Source organism: Bos grunniens, chromosome 15 (assembly GCF_055505025.1).
Source record: "Bos grunniens cultivar Pamir isolate PY7600 chromosome 15, Bosgru_T2T1.0, whole genome shotgun sequence".
Lineage (NCBI taxonomy): Eukaryota > Metazoa > Chordata > Mammalia > Artiodactyla > Bovidae > Bos > Bos grunniens.
The window spans coordinates 12,693,019-12,715,228 of record NC_141179.1 but is presented as its reverse complement, the minus strand read 5'-3'; positions in this window follow the sequence as shown (position 1 = coordinate 12,715,228).

Here is a 22,210-nt window from a genome sequence, read left to right as displayed (position 1 = left end):
AAAAACCCCTTTCCAAGTCAGAGAGTAGTTATCAGTTCAGTTTGGTCTCTCAGTCATGTCTGACACTTTGTGACCCCATGGACTGCAGCACTCCAGGCTTCCCTGTCCTTCACAACTACCCAAGCTTGCTCAAACTCATGTACACCAAATTGGTGATACCATCCAAACCCTCTCATCCTCTGTGGTCCCTTTCTCCTCCAGCCTTCAATCTTGCCCAGCACCAGGGTCTTTTCCAGTGAATCAGTTCTTTGCATCAGGTGGCCAAAGTATTGGAGTTTCAGCTTCAGTATCAGTCTTTCCAATGAACATTCAGGACTGATTTCCTTTAGGATGAACTGGTTGGATCTCCTTGCAGTCCAAGGGACTCTCAAGAGTCTTCTCCAACACCAGAGTTCAAAAGCATCAATTCTTCAGTGCTCAGCTTTCTTTATAGGCCAGTTCTCACATCCATACATGACTACTGGAAAAGCCATAGCTTTGACTAGACAGACCCTTTGTGGGCAAAGTAATGTCTCTGCTTTTGAATATGCTATCTAGGTTGGTCATAACTTTTCTTTGAAGTTGTAAGAATCTTTTAATTTCATGGCATCAGTGATCATCAGCAGTGATTTTCGAACCCATGGAAATAAATTCTCCTACTGTTTCCATTTTTTCCCCATCTATTTGCCATGAAGAGTTGCAACCAAATGCCATGATCTTCCCACTCCAGTGTTCTTGCCTGGAGAATCCCAGGGATGGGGGAGCCTGGTGGGCTGCCGTCTATGGGGTCGCACAGAATTGGACACGACTGAAGCGACTTAGCAGCAGCAGCAGCAGCCATGATCTTAGATTTTTGAATGTTGAGTTTTAAGCCAACTTTTCACTCTCCTCTTTCACTGTCATCAAGAGGCTGTTTAGATCTTCACTTTCTGGCAAAAGGGTGGTGTCTTCTATGTGTCTATTTTTATTGATATTTTTCCTGCAAATCTTGATTCCAGATTGTGCTTCATCCAGCCCAGCATTTTCCATGATGTACTCTGCATATAAGTTAAATAAGCAGGGTGACAATATACAGCCTTGACATACTCCTTTCCCAATTTGCAACCAGTCTGTTGTTCCATGTCAGGTTCTAACTGTTGTTTCTTGACCTGCATACAGATTTCTCAGGAGGCAGTTCAGGTGGTCTGGTATTCCCATCTCTTGAAGAATTTTTCAGTTTGTTGTGGTCTATACAGTCAATGGCTTTTACATAGTCAATAAAGCAGAAGTCGCTGTTTTTCTGGAAGTCTCTTGTGTTTCCTATAATCCAATGGATGTTGGCAATTTGATCTCTGGTTTCTCTGCCTTTTCTAAATCCAGCTTGAACATCTGGAAGTTCACAGTTCATGTACTGTTGAAGCCTGGCTTGGAGAATATTGAGAATTACTTTGCTAGCATGTGAAATGAGTGCAATTGTGCTGTACATTGAAGATTCTTTGGCATTACCTTTCTTTGGGGTTGAAATGAAAACTGACTTTTTCCAGTCTTGTTGCCACAGCTGAGGTTTCCAAATATGCTGGCATATTGAGTGCAGCACTTTTAAGCATCATCTTTTAGGATTTGAAAAAGCTCGACTGGAATGCCATCACCTCCACTAGCTTTGTTTGTAGTGATGCCTCCTTAGGCTTCCGTAGTGATGCTTCCTTGACTTCACATCCCAGGATGTTTGGCTCTAGGTGAGTGATCATACCATCATGGTTATCTGGATCATGAAGATATTTTTTGTGTGGTTATCCACTGTATTCTTGCCACCTCTTCTTAATGTATTCTGCTTCTGTTTGGTCCATACCATTTCTGTCCTTTATTGTGCCCATCTTTGCATGAAATATTCCCTTGGAATCTCTGATTTTCTTGAAGAGATCTCTAGTCTTTCGCATTCTATTGTTTTCCTCTATTTTTTGCACTGATCACTGGGCACAGCTTTCTTTTTTTTTTTTTATTAAATTTTATTTTTTTTTAAACTTTACAATATTGTATTAGTTTTGCCCAACATCGAAGTGAATCCGCCACAGGTATACCGGTGCTCCCCATCCTGAACCCTCTTCCCTCCTCCCTCCCCATCCCTTCCCTCTGGGCCGTCCCAGTGCACCAGCCCAAAGCATCCAGCATTGTGGGCACAGCTTTCTTATCTCTCCGTTGCCATTCTTTGGAACTGTGTATTCAGATGAGTATATCTTTCCTTTTCTCCTTTGTTTTTAGCTTCTTTATTTTTTCTCAGCTATTTGCAAGGCCTCCTCAGACAACTGTTTTCCCTTTCTGCATTTCTTTTTCTTGGGGATGGTTGTAATCACTGCCTCCTGTACAATGTCATGAACCTCCATCCATAGTTCTTCAGTAATTTTGTGTATTAGATCTAATCCCTTGAATCTATTTGTCACTTCCATTGTATAATCATAAGGGATTTGATTTGGGTCATACTTAAGTGGTCTAGTGGTTTTCCCTACTTTCTTCAATGTAAATCTGAATTTGGCAATAAGGATTTTATGATATGAGCCACAGTCAGCTCCCAGAATTGTTTTTGCTGATCGTGTAGATCTTCTCCATCTTTGGCTGCAAGTAGTTATGGTTCTTTATAATTTTTTTCAGTGTGTATTTATGATGTATATTTTATTAATAGAGATGTTATTTTCAAAATAAAAGGTATGATAATCAAAATTCAAATCGTGTTTTGTGGCTGGATTTCAGGATACTGCATTCAACAAAGGAACACTTCCTTAAGCCAAACATTATTTAATGACATTAAATAAAAGCAAAGATGTTGGGATGACTATAACAAGAATGCTTTATTATAGATTATTGAATGTATGAAATAACACTGATTGGAGTGACAAGAACAAATTTGTATTTCACCCTTAGCATTCATAACTTATTTTTAAGTTCATGGCTTTTATATGTGTGTGTGTGTGTAAGTGTGTGTATATATATATATATACACTTTTAGTGTAATGTGGAAAATTCTAAGTATTTGTTAAATCTGAGGTTATTACATGGCAGCCATTATAGTTTCTAAGTAAGCTAGAAATTTAAGAATTTAATTTATTGTTAGAAAAATTTGTGCATATACTTTATTGAACACCTTTGGTATGCACTTTTGATGATTTTCTTTTGTTTTGTCATATCTTTTGTAATGGTGTTTTACATCTTTTAAATTATAATGGTAAAGTTATAGAGATAACTGAAAGCAAAGAGAGATTTTAGCCTGCTCATGAATAGCTAGACTGACATTCGTGTGTAATGAGCTATGTGTTCATGTCACAATTTCTCCTGTCCTTTTAAATAACAAGTGAGCAGGTGGCTCACTGGTAAAGAATCCTCCTGCCAACACAGGAGACTTGGGTCTGATCCCTAGGTCAGGAAGATCCTCTGGAGGATGAAATAGCAACCCACTCTAGTAGTCTTTCTTGGGAAATCCCATGGACAGAGAAGCCTGGCGGGCTATAGTCCACAGGGTCGCAAAAGAGTCAGACACGATTGAGTGACTGAGAATCCATGCATGCTTCGAATAACACAAAATTACTAAATTTGAAATGGACTATCTTGTTGACATTTCTGTCTTCGTCTATGTCTATCACAAAACTTAGAGTGCACAGTATCAGTTTGTGTGACAGCTACACTGGACTTTCCTGTGAGGAGAAAAAAGCTTTAACAACAGTAAAATATCTAGCACTGTGCTCCTTTCATAATATAAATGTATATATATATTATTCTCAAAGGCAACTGTGTTTCATCTTAACCCAAGCATGGAGTTTCAAATAGAGGATACATAATCTGACTTCAAAGGAATTGCTTAGCAGAATGAATTGAATATGTCTAGCAGAATGTCAGATATTCATATAAAAAGCAAAGGATATAATTTTAAGAACTTGAGAAGAATAAAATTAATTCTATTTCAGATTGTTTCCTAACTGCTTCTTTGGCATTTCCTTCCTTGGTACTTGAGATTTTTACTTCACAGTGTATTTTATGTTTGTCAATACAAATTCATTGCATAAATATTTCAAGAAAAGGACTCTTTTAATGTGTACAGAAATGTATAGTTAAAACCACTCTTTCATAATTATGTAAATTATCAAATTAACTTTTAAGAAGTGTTATTAAATTTATTTATATGAAAGAAACTAAATCTCAGTATATTTTGCCACACAATTGCTAGGTGCTCTGCTTTGTAAGCTGCAATATCCTATGCACATATTTTTCTTGTTGGAGTAAGAAGTCATGGGCTTGTGTCTCAAATGCAACACTAATATTTATGTGTGAATTAGACTGCACTCCATGAGGTCGCTAAGAGTCGGACGTGACTGAGCGACTTCACTTTCACTTTTCACTTTCATGCTTTGGAGAAGGAAACGGCAACCCACTCCAGTGTTCTTGCCTGGAAAATCCCAGGGACGGGGGAACCTGGTGGGCTGCCATCTCTGGGGTTGTACAGAGTTGGACATGACTGAAGTGACTTAGCAGCAGCAGCAGCAGCAGAACTAAATGAAAGAGTCTGGGACAAGAATCCAGCCTTTTACACTTAGAGGCAATGCTAACATTTGCAAATGACTGTGTTACATAAGATTTTATTTTGTCAGGTCATTTTATTATTCCAAAGAATGATCACTGGAAAGAATAACAGTCAACAGCTGATGTACTAATTAGCCACACTGCAAACCTGTGGTCCCATTCTTTTATGTAAGACAGTTTGTAGGACTGAAAAGACTGAGAAGAGAGTTCAGATTCCCATTTGTAACTGTTCAGCCTCAACATTGCTATTAGTCTTCTGTAACTCTTCAATGGAAGACTCTTAAGAGTCCCTGGGACAGCAGGGAGATCCAACCAGTCCATCCTAAAGGAAATCAGTCCTGAATATTCTTTAAAGGACTGATGTTGAAGCTGAAACTCCAATACTTTGGCCACCTGATGTGAAGAACTGACTCATTGGAAAAGACCCTGATGCTGGGAAAAATTTGAAGGCAGGAAGAGAAGGGGACAACAGAGGATGAGATGGTTGGATGGCATCACCGACTCAATGAACATGAGTTTTGAGTACACTTCGGGAGTTGGTGATGGACAGGGAGGCCTGGTGTGTTGCAGTCCATGGGGTTGCAAAGAGTTGGACATGGCTGAGTGACTGAACTGAACTGAACTGAGTTTTTCACTTCATAGATGCTGTAGGAATCTAGAAAAAGGAGTAATTTAGGGAAAAAATAGAATTAAATTTACGGACAGCCTTCTGATTAAATTTAGGATCTGTTATATGATAAGGACTCATATTATAGCCAAAATCAGAAATAATTCTAAATATGTGAACAAGATGTTCCAAGTTGCAGACTACTTTGGTAAAAGATAGATATTAACAAATACTATGATCTTCTCATTAAAATATTTACGTTGAAATATTTCACTCTTTGATATGTAAGTTTTTATCTTTGAAATATAATTTAGTATATGATGTTTAAAACTTTTATGGAATTATTTATTTTTCAATTATTAAAGCCTTGAGATAGACACATCACAAATAGAACAAAAATGTATTAGGGATTTTTCTGAGAAATAACCCTTTAGACTCCTAGATGACATAGGCAATCTTTTTAAATTTACATGACATCTTTGAGCTCCAGATTCATTGAAAATACGTTTAATCATTCTATTGTTATAAAGGGTCTAGTGTAGAATAGATGGTGAACTGTTATGATTATTTAAGTATATTTGAGACATGAAATATATAGCCTTATTGATAAATATAAAGGTAATTCCAAGTATCCATGGTATTAGAGATGCAGATAACCAAATAATATATAATTTTTATTTAAAATTGATTCACACAATGTTTTACATTGCATTTACCTTTTACTTTTTATATTTGAGTGAGAATGGTATTGGGTTGATTATAGGATTAGATTGCTGTCAAATTATGGCAGAGAGAAATGAGCTCTAAATTACTTACTAGAAGAAAGCAAGTCTGAAACTGAAACTAAACATTTGCTGAAAAAATACACAAGATTTAAAACCTCATGTTTATAAGTTTAATAATCATAGTGACAATGGTAATCATTGTTACTGGTCATTTACTGAATATTAGACACACTGCATATATTTTCTTATTTTTGCAGCAACTCTACAATATACATATTATTGGTTTTATTTTTCTACTTACATATGAGCAAAGCTTAGATATGTTACCTAAAATAGCTTTTGTTACACTAATAGTGAATGACAAAACCAGTATAAAAACTCCTGACTATATTCAACCATGAGACTCTTCTACGATTCAGCCATTTATTCATCATATTTATTGTATGTAACTAGAAGTATCTTATTAAAATTCAGGGTTTTAGGGACATCTGTGGTTCAAGGGCATGTGATAATGTTAACATACACTTGTATATTCTACTTTGGAGAATTTAGAAATAAATTCTCTAAGAATTATTAGAGAAATAATTCTCTAAATAAATAACTCTAAGTCCACTTAGAGTTAAAATATAATAAGCAGAGTTTAAAATTATAACATAAAAAAGACTTGTTGTAGCTATTCCCATCCTAAGTAATTTTAATTTGTATATTTAGCAATAAACTGTGGTGTAAATCTACAGTGGCCAAGTACTCCCCACCCTTATTTTCTGTAGTAGGGCCAAAGCGATGTAGCCACTGAGGATGATTAGATTCAGCACCAGCTTTATCTTAGGTATAACAGAAGGTGGACAAGGTAAAGAAGAATGTAAGTGGGATTTAATTAAAAGCCAGAGGATGACTGAAGGCTTTTGACAAGAATAAATCAATGCTTTTGATGGTAAGACCTTGCAGAGACTTTGCTGCTATAATAATAGGAAACCAGCACAAGCAATTGCCTTCAGAGCCTTTACCAGCTGTGATACATTCTTTGGGTCCTGGCTTGTAGAAGAACTTTTGACGTTTATTGCAGCACTGGAATCTTTCCACCCATTAAAATAGGGGAAATGAAATGATTTCTATACTGTGCCTTTTCTTAGAAGCATCCTCTACATCCTGTGGACATATGGACATTATATATAAAATGGGTTAAGAACTGGAAAAATAGTAAAACATAGGCTAACTGAAAGCAGTAGGAGATTGAGCTCTGTACCAGAGCTTTTGTGTTTGTATCATTTGGAAGATTTTTTGATTAAATAAACTGTAGATCTATATACAGCTCTTAGCATAGGACTACAAGTAAATAAATTGCCTAGGAATATAAGATTTTTTCTGTGTAGTTTAATTAAACTTTTCCACTCTTATAACTTGTTGAATACTACTAATTGGTAATTACTAGAAATAAGGAATGGAGAAGGAAATGGCAACCCACTCCAGTGTTCTTGCCTGGAGAATCCCAGGGACGGCAAAGCCTGGTGGGCTGCCGTCTCTGGGGTCGCACAGAGTCGGACACGACTGAAGCGACTTAGCAGCAGCAGCAGAAATAAGGAGAAGCAAGGATTGTGATGAGGCTGGATATCTGTAATTATCTTTGGAATCATTGATTTATTTTCACTCCAGGTTTTCTCTGTCTTATAAAATGATTACAAAGTAAATTTGGCTTTGGCTTCAGACACATCTCTAGGCATATATCATTAATTTTCACTGGAACTATCATTCCAATGTTATTAGAATTATTGTTTTGCCATTTCAAGTGTGCTGTGATAACTTTGTCCTGAGAAACGTTAGCTATAAAATTTAAACTCTTTAACTAGGCAGCATCTTTGATTACTGTAGCATGATTTTCTGCCCCTCAGGACCAGTCTCTGAGCCAAGAACAAGTTACATCATATAATTAAGTGCATATTCTGCTTATGCTTCTCTGTGAAATCAACAGTAGTTGCAAAATAATTACTAGTTTCCTCAGATATTAGGAACCCTCATTAATATTTCCAAATACATTGTCTTTATGAGGAAAATAAAATTATTAATATTCAACTTTCTATTTGCTTTTTTATTTGTTTGTTTCAGTGAAGCAATTACAAAGGTAAATTAAAAAAAAATTTGTAGGTGTTAGAAAACTAAGTTAAATTTTGAGAAATAGTTTTGTATAATAGATGTTATATTAAATATGTAGTAAACCTGATGTGGCATTCTACATCTACCCGATGTAGAGAAAGCATCTTACATGTGCCCAGTAACAAGGAGCAGATATGCACTAATGATCTTTCACAGCTTATCTTTGTCCTGATCACTTTGTTCTCTTTACCACACTCACTCATGAGAAATCCATTATTCATCATGCTCACCTCAAAAACTGCTGCTGCTGCTGCTATTGCTTCCAAGTCACTTCAGTTGTGTCTGACTCTTAGTGACCCCATGGACGGCAGCCTACCAGGCTCCTCCGTCCATGGACTTTTCCAGGCAAGAGTACTGGAGTGGGGTGTCTTCGCCTTCTCCCAAAAACTGCTACTGCTAGTAAATATTTAGGAGCTAGTTTTAATTGTGACTTGTTCTTCAAATTTTCTTTTTTTTTAATATATTTTCTTATTTAACTCTGCATTTATATTTTAGAATTTTTCTTCCCTACCTAAGCAGAATTTCCATTTTTGCAATGATAATCTAAAAATTAAAAAAGAATAATAAAATATATTAAAGAACAATAATGTTAATATCAATAATAAAAATAGTTCCTTTCGTTTACTATGGGCCAGACATGATTTTATTTCAGTGTTTTACATACATTATATATTTTGATGCCCTAAGGTGTAGGTAATGTTATTCCTATTAAGAAATGAGGAAAAAATGATAGAAAGGCTAAATGATACCTCAAGATCTCAAAAATGAGAAATGGCAGAGCCATCCTTCATTCTCAGGTTGACCACATTTCAAAGAACACTACTAACCAATTCATCAAAATGCCTCCTCTCCTTCATACCATTTTCTGTTTCAAATTCTAGGAAGAACTTGCCCTTACTCTCAACCAAACAAGTCAACTTTTCATAGCTTACAGACCATCCAACCATTTCTCCCTTTCTTTGTATTCCCAAAGCCTCGATTTTCTTTAATAAGCCCCATCACCTCCACATTCAGAGGGATGATTCTAAGTCTAAGCCAATGCATGCATAGCATGATGTAGACAAGTAAGTCGTCTAGGTTTAGTCCTCTGAACTAAGTGGGGCCTATCAGACAGAAGGAAAGAATTTTGGTTACTATAGTTTTGGTTTTTGGCTTGTTTAAGAGAATGCTGTTCTTTTTTTTTTTCCCCCTTCTCTCTATCCTGAATAACATGATAAATGAAAGTATGCCCTCCAGTTGTCATAGGCAACCATTTTTGACTATGACAAGGATGAAATCAACACAGACAAAGCAAAGACTTTAACCCTGTTTACAGTCTTGATCAGCAAATCATAACAAGTGTGGAGGCTCATTTTTTATTCCCATTCTTTTTTTTTTTCATAAATCTCTTTTTAATATTTTATTTTTAATAGTATTTTGAGAGTGTGTTAAAAATGGCATCCTCAGTATCAATATACTATATCCATGTGGTTGATCAAAATTTCTCATAAAATGATAACATTTGTATCTGTTCAGTTCAGTCACTCAGTCATGTCCAACCCTTTGTGACCCCGTGGACTGCAGCATGCCAGGCTTCCCTGTCCATCACCAACTCCCGGAGCTGTATCTGTAACAACACTGTATTGTGTATGCTGACTGAGGTAAGGTTGTTGGCAGGAAGATGATAAAAGTATGCCAAGTTATAAAGAAATTTTCTCAGTATAGCCCTAAAATTCTCTAACATAATATTAATCGCTCTTTTAGTATCAGATAAGTCAGTAGCTTCAATAGTCTTCTTAATGAAGTTTCAAACAGATATGATCAATTAACAGGATTTTTGGTTCCTCCCAACAAAAGATAATTAAAACCTATGGAAACTATGGGGCAAGGAAAATTCCAAACTTCCCTTGGCTTCACTTTACCCAAGCCATTAGCACAAGCACAGGTGAGAATAATTAGCATGTCTTTCTACTTTTCTCTTGATTCACTGGCACTTACCATTGGTCACTAAAAGGTCATACACACACACACACACACACACAAAATGTAGATGCTTTCTTAAAAGGGCTTATATGTGTCTGCCTTATGGCTTATTTTTAAACCATTTAATTTGGAGAGTTTCTGACATTTGGATGCAAAAGCATCCTAAGTGACCCTAAGATTTTAAAAAATCATTTAATGTAAAATATTTTATTATTCCTTGTACATTTTAACTACAGTCCTGTTACTTTGCACTGGCCTTTTATTTTTTTGGATTCCCATGTTTCTTCTTTTTTTGTTTTCCCGTATTGCACAAGTTTCTCTAAGTCTGTTTTTTATCACTCACCTGATGTCTACCACACTTTGTTCTATGATCCTCACTATTTACATGTATCCAGACTCTAGCCTCTCAGGGCTTCTTTTGGCATTGCCAGTCCTTAAGATTGACTTGTACTTTGCTGTGCTTAATCTCCCAGTCGTGTTTTACTCTTTGAGACCCCATGGACTGTAGCCCGCCAGTCTCCCTTGTCCATGGGGTTTCTCCAGGCAAGAGTACTGGAATGGGTTGCCATACCCTCCTCCGGGGGATCTTCCCAGCCCAGGGATCAAACCCAGGTCTCCTGCATTGAGGGTGGATTCTTTACCAACTGAACTACCAGGAAAGCCCAAGGTTGACTTAGCTGTCGCTAAGATATTCACAGCCCAAGGCACTCTACATAGACCTCACTATCTAGACACAAAATATTTCCCTCATATATAAAATTAAATACTAATAACTTTCTTTAAAAAGAAATTTGGGAGAATGGCATTGAAACATGTAAAATATCATGTATGAAACGAGATGCCAGTCCAGGTTCAATGCATGATACTGGATGCTTGGGGCTAGTGCACTGGGACGACCCAGAGGGATGGTATGGGGAGGGAGGAGGGAGGAGGGTTCAGGATGGGGAACACATGTATACCTGTGGTGGATTCATTTTGATATTTGGCAAAACTAATACAATTATGTAAAGTTTAAAAATAAAATAAAATTAATTAAAAAAATTTAAAAAAAAAAAGAAAAGAAAATCATTTCTAGATAAGATAATCTTTAGTGAACTCAGTTGCCATTCTTGATTACCTAGCTATACTAACAGCATTATGTTCATGAATTTAAAGTAGAGATTAAATATAGTTAATAAAATAAGCATTAAAAGAGAATAATATATTTAAAAAACTCAGCAAAATACCATCAATAAACCTATGTGACAGAATTTGTCTCATTCAGAATTCTGAGAAGGAAGGCACCCTTTAATCACATTTGTTCCTTATTTTCAAAGGCAGTTGCTTCTATTTATATGGTTTTTGCTTTTGGAAGACTTTTTTTTCTCCATTATTGGTCATTTTATCATTTTGAGAGAAGAATGGAAAATTTTCATACTTTAAAATTTCATATTTAAAATAGTTGAATGGAGTACTGGCTCCTCAAACAAAATAATATTAGTAAATGTACTTAAAAACCTTTTAATAGCTAAATTGGATGACTCCATGTCTGGCTTTATTTGACTAGATCTAATTTAACGATGCTTTCAGCATAATTAATCAGATAATGCACTTTAGTGAATGCCATCATTTCATGTCTTACTGACAGGGCTATAGAGGCTGGTTTTGGTGTCTAGGGGGTCTTGCCTGACATGACCACCTAGTTTTGTTTTGCTTTTTTTTTTCCTCAGATCCAAAATACTAGGATAAATTCTCCTTAAAATTATGTGTCAAGTTTTAGTTGATGAATGAGGTAATGTTTGATATTTGCTCCTCTTCACCAAAAAGTCAAATGAAAAAAAAATTTTCAGAAAAATATTAAATAACATGAAAGGGAAAAATCAGCATGTTAGCATTGTCTATATGGGGAACACATGTATACCTGTGGTGGATTCATTTTGATATTTGGCAAAACTAATACAATTTGTAAAGTTTAAAAATAAAATAAAATTTAAAAAAATTATGGCTATAATATTTTGCAGTGGAAAACTACAATTAAAGACATATTTCAGAACTATAAGGGTAAGTTTATTTATAAATGTGTGCAATGACATTTGTATGTATAATTTGTGATAAAAATTAAAATAGAAAAAAAAGCTTCACCTAACAAGCTAATTCAAACATTCAAAAATTAGATCGCCCTTGAGTTTTCACTGTTTCCCTCCAGGCCAGAAAGTTCTATTTGAGGAAGGGAAGGAGAGGGCAGCAATGATAACTTTGATCTGGAATTGGACTTTACTCTAGTGGAGCATAGGGGAGGCTCAGATCACCTCCTCTCTCTGCTACTTAGCCCAGCTGCTTGGAGGACTGGTTACGGAGGCAAGAGGAACTGAATTTTCTCCCAAGTGGGAAAGGGTCCCAAGCAATCCAGAGAGGATGTCTGTGTGGTTTTCCCTCCCTATCTCCCCCAATTCCTACACTGGCCTTTGTAAATAAATGATATGGTCTTTGTTGGAAAAAAAAAAAAAAATTAGATCACATTTTTTTAGCTACATATCCCTCTTTAAATCACTTGCTTACTTCTTTACTCACTGTAGTATATGACTGATTTTATAGTTTTATCCTTGAATCTCTGTTTTCACTTGATCTTGGGTGTCAGATCATCAATGTCTTTCCTATACTGTTTGATAGCCTAGAAACAAACAAACAAAACTGGAATTAAAAAATTAAAATTTTTAAAAGTCTATCATTTTTTGTTACCCTGTTTATTCATTTATTTTTACACTACAATATTGTAAAGTTAAAAAAATCTATAATTTTTATTACTAATTAATGTAACTGAAAAATGACATATAAAGTTAAGTGAAGTGAAAGTCACTCAGTCATGCCCCCCTTTGCAACCCCATGGACTACATAGTCCATGGAATTCTCCAGGCCAGAATACTGGAGTGGGTGGCCTTTTCCTTCTCCAGGGGATCTTCACAACCCAGGGTTCGAACCGAGGTCTCCCACATTACAGGCAGATTCTTTACCAGCTGAGCCACAAGGGAACTCCAAGAATACTGGAGTGGGAGTGGGTAGACTATCCCTTCTCCAGCACATTTTCCTGACCCAGGAAATGAACCAGGGTCTCCTGCATTGCAGGTGGATTCTTTATCAACTGAGCTATCAGGGAAGTCCTAAAGGTGACATATATATATATATATATATATATACACTTGTGCCTCTTTGGTGATAATAGTTATGGTTAAGTTCAGTTCAGTTCAGTTCAGTTGCTCAGTCCTGTCCGACTCTTTGCGACTCCATGAATCACAGCACACCAGGCCTCCCTGTCTATCACCAACTCTCGGAGTTCACTCAAACTCACGTCCATCGAGTAAGTTATGCCATCCAGCCAGCTCATCCTCTGTCGTCCACTTCTCTTCCTGCCCCCAATCCCTCCAGCATCAGAGTCTTTCCCAATGAGTCAACTCTTCGCATGAAGTGGCCAAAGTACTGGAGTTTCAGCTTTAGCATCATTCCTTCCAAAGAAATCCCAAGGCTGATCTCCTTCAGAATGGAGTGGTTGGATCTCCTTGCAGTCCAAGGGACTCTCAAGAGTCTTCTCCAACACCACAGTTCAAAAGCATCAATTCTTTGGCGCTCAGCTTTCTTCACAGTCCAACTCTCACATCCATATGTGACCACTGGAAAAACCATAGCCTTCACTATATGGACCTTTGCTGGCAAAGTGATGTCTCTGGTTTTAATATTTATCTAGGTTGGTCATAACTTTTATTCCAAGAAGTAAGCATCCTTTAATTTCATGGCTGCAATCACCTTCTATAGTGATTTTGGAGCTCAAAAAAATAAAGTCTGACACTGTTTCCACTGTTTCCCCATCTAGTTCCTATGAAGTGATGGGACCAGATGCCATGATCTTCGTTTTCTGAATGTTGAGCTTTAAGCCAACTTTTTCACTCTCCACTTTCACTTTCATCAAGAGGCTTTTGAATTCCTCTTCACTTCCTGCCATAAGGGTGGTGTCATCTGCATATCTGAGGTTATTGATATTTCTCCCAGCAATCTTGATTCCGGCTTGTGCTTTTTGCAGCCTGGCATGTGGCATGACATACTCTGCATATAAGTTAAATAAGCAGGGTGAAAATATACAGCCTAGACGTACTCCTTTTCCTATTTAGAACCAGTCTGTTGTTCCATGTCCAGTTCTAACTGCTGCTTCCTGATCTGCATATAGGTTTCTGAAGAGGCAGGTCAGGTGGTATGGTATTCCCATCTCTTTCAAAAATTTCCACAGTTTATTGTGATCCACACAGTCAAAGGCTTTGGCATAGTCAATAAAGCAGAAATAGATGTTTTTCTAAAACTCTCTTGCTTTTTCAATGATCCAGTGGATGTTGGCAATTTGATCTCTGGTTCCTCTGCCTTTTCTAAACCAGCTTGAATATCTGGAAGTTCATGGTTCACATATTGCTGAAGCCTGGCTTGGAAAATTTTGAGCATTACTTTACTAGCCTGTGAGATGAGTGCAATTGTGCGATAGTTTGAGCATTCTGTGACATTGCCTTTCTTTGGGATTGGAATGAAAACTGACCTTTTCCAGTCCTGTGGCCACTGCTGAGTTTTCCAAATTTGCTGGCATACTGAGTGCAGCACTTTCACAGCATCATCTTTCAGGATTTGAAATAGCTCAACTGGTATTCCATCACTTCCACTAGCTTTGTTCGTAATGATGCTTTCTTTTTTTTTTATTTTTTTAATTTATTTTATTTTTTAACTTTACAATATTGTATTGGTTTTGCCGTATATCAACATGAATCTGCCACAGGTATACACGTGTTCCCCAAACTGAATGCTCCTCCCTCCTCCCTCCCTGTACCTTTCCTCTGGGTCATCCCAGTGCACCAGCCCCAAGCATCCAGTATCGTGCATTGAACCTGGACTGGAGACTCATTTCATATATGATATTATACATGTTTCAATGCCATTCTCCCAAATCATCCCACCCTCTCCCTCTCGCTTTCTAAGGCCCACTTGACCTCACGTTCCAGGATGTCTGGCTCTAGGTGAGTGATCATACCATCGTGATTATCTGGGTCGTGAAGATCTTTTTTGTACAGTTCTTCTGTGTATTCTTGCCACCTCTTCTTAATATCTTCTGCTTTTGTTAGGTCCGTACCATTTCTGTCCTTTATCAAACCCATATTTGCGTGAAATGTTCCCTTGGTATCTCTAATTTTCTTGAAGAAATCTCTAGTCTTTCCCATTCTGTTGTTTTCCTCTATTTCCTTGCATTGATCGCTGAGGAAGGCTTTCTTATCTCTTCTTGCTATTCTTTGGAACTCTGCATTCAGATACTTATATCTTTCCTTTTTCCTTTGCTTTTCACTTCTCTTCTTTTCACAGCTATTTGTAAGGCCTCTTCAGACAGCCATTTTGCTTTTTTGCATTTCTTTTCCATGGGGATGGTCTTGATCCCTGTCTTCTGTACAATGTCATGAACCTCCGTCCATAGGTCTGAATTGAAAAGTTTCAGGTGACTTTTATGGCGAAACCTGCCATAAAGACTAGGAAGCCTGACTTTGGACAAAATGTCTCAGAATATAATGAAAGATTGAAAAATGAGTCAAAAAGTATTTCAATGTCATTATTTTTAATGAATTTTTTTTTTTTTAAGGAAATTACCCGACTTGATCTGTGAAAAGCTAGCCAGATTTTAAATTTAGATGTAAATACAGCCAAAGGAGTCAGGGTTAAAGTGTAGGCAGTTTTTTTAAGCATTTGTGAAATAGTTTACCAGTTCATTATTTTTCTTTTCTCAATCACAGTGAAATAAATACATATAAAAATAAACAATTATATCATACTTCATAGCATAATTTTAAAAATGACATTCTGAGTTATGTATTATAAAAAAAAAGACTCAGAAAGATGCACATATTGATTAATAATTTGTTCTACATTTACATCAGTTTTATGTGATACTGTGTAAAGGTGATTATATTATGCTCAAGCTAAAGATCAGCCCTATTCCCACCCAGCTAAATACTTTTATTTAGGATACACATATACCAAGGATGAAATCCATGAAAGAAAGATTAAAAATTATTAAAATAAAATTCAGAAAAATATTTATCCAACAGAAGTGAAGAAAGAAAAAGAGGCAATGAAGGAAATAAATGAAATATATAATCCCACAGCAAATGTAGATTTTGTGTTTCTAATACCAATCATAGACACGTTGACTGTGTCATTATTGTTATATATTTTACTCCACCTTTCTCTTGTTAACATAAAGGAATGCGAGGTGGCTTAATTCTAATCTCATGTAGTCATGCCTACTGTAGTTGCAGCAATGCCTAGCCTCACTCTCTTTTGAAATATTAACTTCCTTTTCTACTAAGTCTTCTTCATATCTGGGATGAATTTTGGCCTACTCCAGATCTCAGTCTTTGTTTAACTTATATTCTCTATCTATTTTCACTTGTTTGAGAATCTCATCTAATCTCATGGTTCAAATACTAACCAGAGGATGATATCTTATAGTTTATGTTTCTAGGCTAATCCTCCCCACAAGCTCCATACCTTTTTATTTGTACTTATAGCAAGCTTGTTTTGTCCAGAGCTGAACTTCTGATCCCTCTTCCAAACTTGGCTCATCTCTCAGTCTCAGTTGATGCAGCATAACTTGTTCTGTTCACCAGGCAAAATCTTAAAGTAATCTTGATTTTATTCTTTCTTTCTAATATGCATCCAATATACTACTAAATCCCATTATTTTTATCTTCAAAGATACCTGGAATCCAGCCAGTCTTTTCTTTTCATCCAGGTTAAAATCAACCCTATCTGAGCCCCCATTGTTAGCCCAGAAAATCACAATGGCCTTCACTGGTTTAATGAAATCCATTCTTTCTCTGTTTCACTCTATTTTTTTTTCTTTAAAAAAAGAGTGAGCCTTTTAAAATATATGTCAAATCAAGTGATTTACCAGATCAAATCCTTTGATGGTTTTATGTATTATCCAGGAGAGAAACCAAAATCTTTATAATACCTAACAAATAAGGTAACCATATAATATATCATCCAAACAGGGATATTTTTTAAAATGAAAAGGGGTCCCAAGTCATAATTATACTAGTCAAGAAGTATGAACGAAGATTGCATTGGACAATCCTGGACATATGGTCACCATACATCAAAGGTCTTGTACAATCTTTCCCCTTGTTACTCCTTCAGTTACATCTCCTCCTATTAATGCTTTTAATCACTCTACAGCCGTACAAGCCTCCTCGCTTTTTCTCTAAAATGCAAGAGCACTTGCACATTTGCACTGTTTATTCTCTTTGCCTGTAACACACATCTCCAAGATACTCCATGATTCATTCCTTATCTACCTCAGATCTTTGTTCAAATGTCCACCAGCTCTTTCTGACCAAGCTCTTTAACATGTCAATTTAATAATAATTCTTACACCTATTGCTGATTCATATTTCCTCTATAACATTTATCACTTTCAGATAAACTGTGTATTATTTTATTTATTGCTTGTATACCCTCCTCCACTAAAATATAAGCTCCATATAGAGAAATATTTTTGTGTTGGTACTAGTTGTCTAGTTTATTTGGGATATAGTTTTATAAGGAGGTATTTATTATTCAGTCAGTAAGGAATCCATCTGCAATGCAGGAGACACAGGTTTGATACCTGGCTTGGGACGATCTCCTGGAAAAGGAAGTGGCAACCCACTCCAGTATTCTTGCCTGGGAAATCCCTTGGACAGAGGAGCCTAACAGCCTACAGCTCATGGGGTCACAAGAGTTGGACACAACTTAATGACTAAACAACTACTACCATACCTTACATAAGCTTATATGGATTTTGTGTTCTCTCTCCCAAAACACACATATCTGAAAACACTTAAATTGAAATTCACAAGGTTTGGCAAATACCTTCAATGCCTGCTTACTTGACTATGACTGACTTTAGTACAAATTCATGTATATTTTTAAGAAGATCTTCCTGCATAAAGTGAGAGGATTGCAGGAGGGGGAGATGTCCATGCAAGTACTCAGTTCAACGTGTTACCAGGAAATGAAGTTTCTAAGACAAAATTTTAAAAGTGACTAAATCTAATAGTTGGTTGCCTTGTCCTTCAATTTCACCTCATTTCCCTAATGCCTCCAGATATATAAAGCTTGAAGATTTATTTAAAATAAAGTCAATATTCATGTTATCTCCTTAGGCATATTTGAGGGAGCTAAGTTATCAGGTGGTTTCTTAAAAGTCTTTCAGACATTAGAATCTTCATTGTGTCACACATCTGTTCAGTTCTCTAGTCTGAAAACCTCGTAGAGCAGTACCAGTTGTGCTGATGGCTTTTAAGAAAGCTGTTACTTTTTGTCTGTGGTTATCTAAAGTTGAAAGACTAACTTATATCAATAAATATTTATGGGCTTCCCAGGTAAAGAGTCTTCTTGCTAATGCAGCAGATGTAAGAGATGCAGGTTCGATCCCTGGGTCCAGAAGATCCCCTGGAGAAGGAAATGGCAGCCCACTTCAGTATTCTTGCCTGGACAATTCCATGGACAGAGGAGACTGGAGGGCTACAGTCCATAGGGTCACAAAGAGTTGGATACGACTGAGCACAAAGCTGTTTTATATGAGAACTGTGACATAATTTTTCACTTCAGCAGATGGTAGTGCCCAGAGTCTCCTAAATGATTTTTTTTTTTTTCTGTTTTTATCTCTACCTCTTCTCTCTTCATAAAGGATCACAGTATTACTTTGTCCAGAAGAAAGAACAGAACCATGGCATATACTTTTTTTTTTTTTTAACCTAGTCATCTCTTTGCATTAAAAAAAATGCATATAAACTTGGGAAAACAAATATAAGAATTAATGTCATCCAAAATTGGGTACAGGATTTCAACTTTAGCTAAAGATGCTCTGTGACATTCGACAATGTTATATTAGCCTTGTTATTTGTTATCTTTCAGAAGGTATCTTCTAAAGAAATGATTACTATATCATGAACAAAACATTCTCTGTATTACTCATAGTTAATTCTAATTGTGTTTCTCCATCTATATATTATCTTACAATAATAGTCATTTTATAGTGGATTCGCCCATGAGGAAAGAATAATTATTCTTGTCTATGACATGTTTTAAAAAGATATGTTATGACATCTGTTTGTTAACGTGTTAAATTCTTTAAAAATCAGCTGTCTTTAGTTTCAAAATTTAACAAAGATGACAAATATTCTTGGGCAAACTTCTAAAATACTCAAGTGTCAGAGAAGTACAATTTGTTACTTTCTAATTGACAATATTCCCTACAGGCATTGCTGTTCTTTACTACATGGCTTAATCAAGATAAATATATATTAACCCACTGATATTCAAATTTCAACTAAATATTCATACCTATACTATCATTAATTTATAATAAATTCTTTGTACCTTCTTCAACTCACATGTCTTAAGAATTTTGTGAAAGTCAAATATTTCTGGATGCAGTATTATTTGAGAGAAAAAGCACAAACTTTGCATTCAAGATAACTGAGCTCTTTCTATTGCCTCTCAAATCATAAGCTATGTAAATTTTGAAAATTAAACACACCTTCCTTTGCCTTCATTTAGATCTCTGAAAACAGGAATTATATTTATGATCATATCATGAATATTTGAATCTGGTAGAACTTGTGTATATAAAAAAGGAACTTGTTAGTAAGAAGAAGTATTTGAAATTGTCTCATGAGAATCGGGGGAGGGAGCTTCCCTGGTGACTCAGCAGTAAAATATCCACCTGCATTGAAGGAGACTTGGGTTTGATCCCTGGGTTGGGAAGATTACCCAGAGAAGGGAATGGTGACCCACTCCAGTATTCTTGCCTAGGAAATCCTATAGAAAGAGGAGCCTGGTGGGCTACAGTCCTTGGGGTTGCAAGAGTCAGACACAACGATGACACTACCATAAAAATGGGAGTATACCTGAAGTTTCAAGTGGACTGAAATCAAGTCCTAGAGCCCTGTGAAAAAGCCAGTAAGTCACTCAAACTTTATATTGTGTGTAGTTTCAGCTTTCTTCAACTCTAGAGGTCTTATTGACTTATAAGTTCACATGGGCAGAAAAATGTCTTTTAAAAAAGTCAATTTTGAAATATATCAATTCAAAAATAAATCAAAACCTAAACTAAGCAGTTCCTGCTTCAATTTCAAATTCCCAGTTGATAGACAATTATTGAGCCATTTTTATTCAAATGATCAGTTACTTAGGGACAGATTTTCAGGGGCCAGAGCATCAGCATCAAATTGTACAGAGCTGGTTTCTGCTGCAAGCAAATGAACAGATGGAATAGGGTAAGAAGAGATATTTAAGTAGTAAAGGATGCCTGTTTCTTGTAATTGTTGCTCTCTATAGTCAGGGAGATACTATGAGAATGAAAATATTAAGTACAGGGTCTGGCTAGTAGCTAATATTTTACTTGTAACTACAAACATTGCCATTCTGATGAAGTGGTATAATCATTCTTTTCACAGTTATACAGAAGTAGAAAACCAAACATTGGTACAAACACCTTAAGAATGTCTTAGGAAATAGGCATCAATGAATGGAGTAAGACTAGAACAGAACACTATAAATTGTACTAGATACAATGTGGCAACTGAGAAAACCTTCCTTGTGAACACGTTTGAAAAAGCCCCTGTGAATCCATAGAGCAATTACATACTTAGACCTATATTTGAATGGAATCTGGATGTTTTATATGGTATTAAGGAGTATAGAGAAAGAGAAATACTATTTCATAAATGCTATTGTTGTCAATGCATCAGGTTGGTGAAAGTAGTTTGACTTCCAGATTAGTTTGACTGAGAAACATGTGTCTACATGGGCAGCAATTACTGTGATTTAGAGATTGTATATATTACTGACATCTAGCTCTTATCTTTTTAGGCACTAAGCTAAACCACATTACACAAACCCTCTTGCTTAAAGTTGGAGACATGTGGCTATGTTCTGCACAATGGTAGAAACAATATAGGAAATGTCCAACCTGTCCATACAATACACTGTATGCCATTACCTTCTTGGTACATCTAAGTCTTTGGGGAGCTAGAACTCAGTGGAGATGTTAAGCATAATGACTTTCTCCCTAGTTTTCTACTTACAACAGTCACCCAAGAGAACTGGTCAACAAGGAATATCCTAGCTAGCATAAAAAAATAAAACTCTATTGTGTTAAACTGCTGAAATGTGAGTTGCTTGTTTCCAAATCTAGCATTCATCCTAGCTATTATACAAAGACTACAATATAAAGTAGGTTAGAGCAAAAATTTGAAATCATGGAAAATAAAAAAAATAAAACAGAAGTGGAGAATCAAAAGAAAAGATCTAACATCTGGCCAATAGAGTCTCCCAGATGGGGAAAGAGAAGAATAGAGTATGAATCATCAAAAGATGGTGATGATGGTGATGATGATTTCTAGAGATAATGAACTTTTCTCTTAAAGAAGAACTAGTGTCAAAAGAAAAGAGATTACTGGACATACACTATTTCTCAGACTTTTTTTTTTTCAAAGTAAAAAGGAAATAAAAACCTTAAAGAGGAAAATTGCAGATCTTACAATCAGAGGTTATTGTTTAGGACACAAGTTGAGAAGGGATCTGGATGCAGTCAGTACCACACCTAGACATAGTTCATCCATTTTAGGCAGGATGATGGGTAGCTAAATTAGGAAGGTCATTATGAAACAATGGACTTCAATATTATTTAACATACTTAAATGTTTTGAAAAATATTAACAGATATTAGAGCATTTGGAGAAAATTGGTAAATTTGTAAAGAAAATCAGCAAAATTTAAAAATGCTAGCTTCCCTGGTGGTTCAGACGGTAAAGCGTCTGCCTTCAATGTGGGAGACCTGGGTTCAATCCCTGGGTCGGGAAGATCTCCTGGAGAAGGAAATGGCAACCCACTCCAGTATTCTTGCCTGGAAAATCCCATGGATGGAGGAACCTGGTAGGCTACAGTCCGTGGGGTCGCAAAGAGTCGGACATGACTGAGCGACTTCACACACACACAAAGCTATAAATTTGTGGGGAAATTTATAAGAAGATTATCATAATATACTCTTCAATTGAGATGAGAATGATATTTACATAGCCATAATAATATAAATATTAATCTACCAAAAATATAGCATAATTCAGGCTTTCCAGGTGGTGCTAGTGACACAGAACCTGCTTGCCAATGTAGGAGGCAAGATACAAGGGTTTGATTG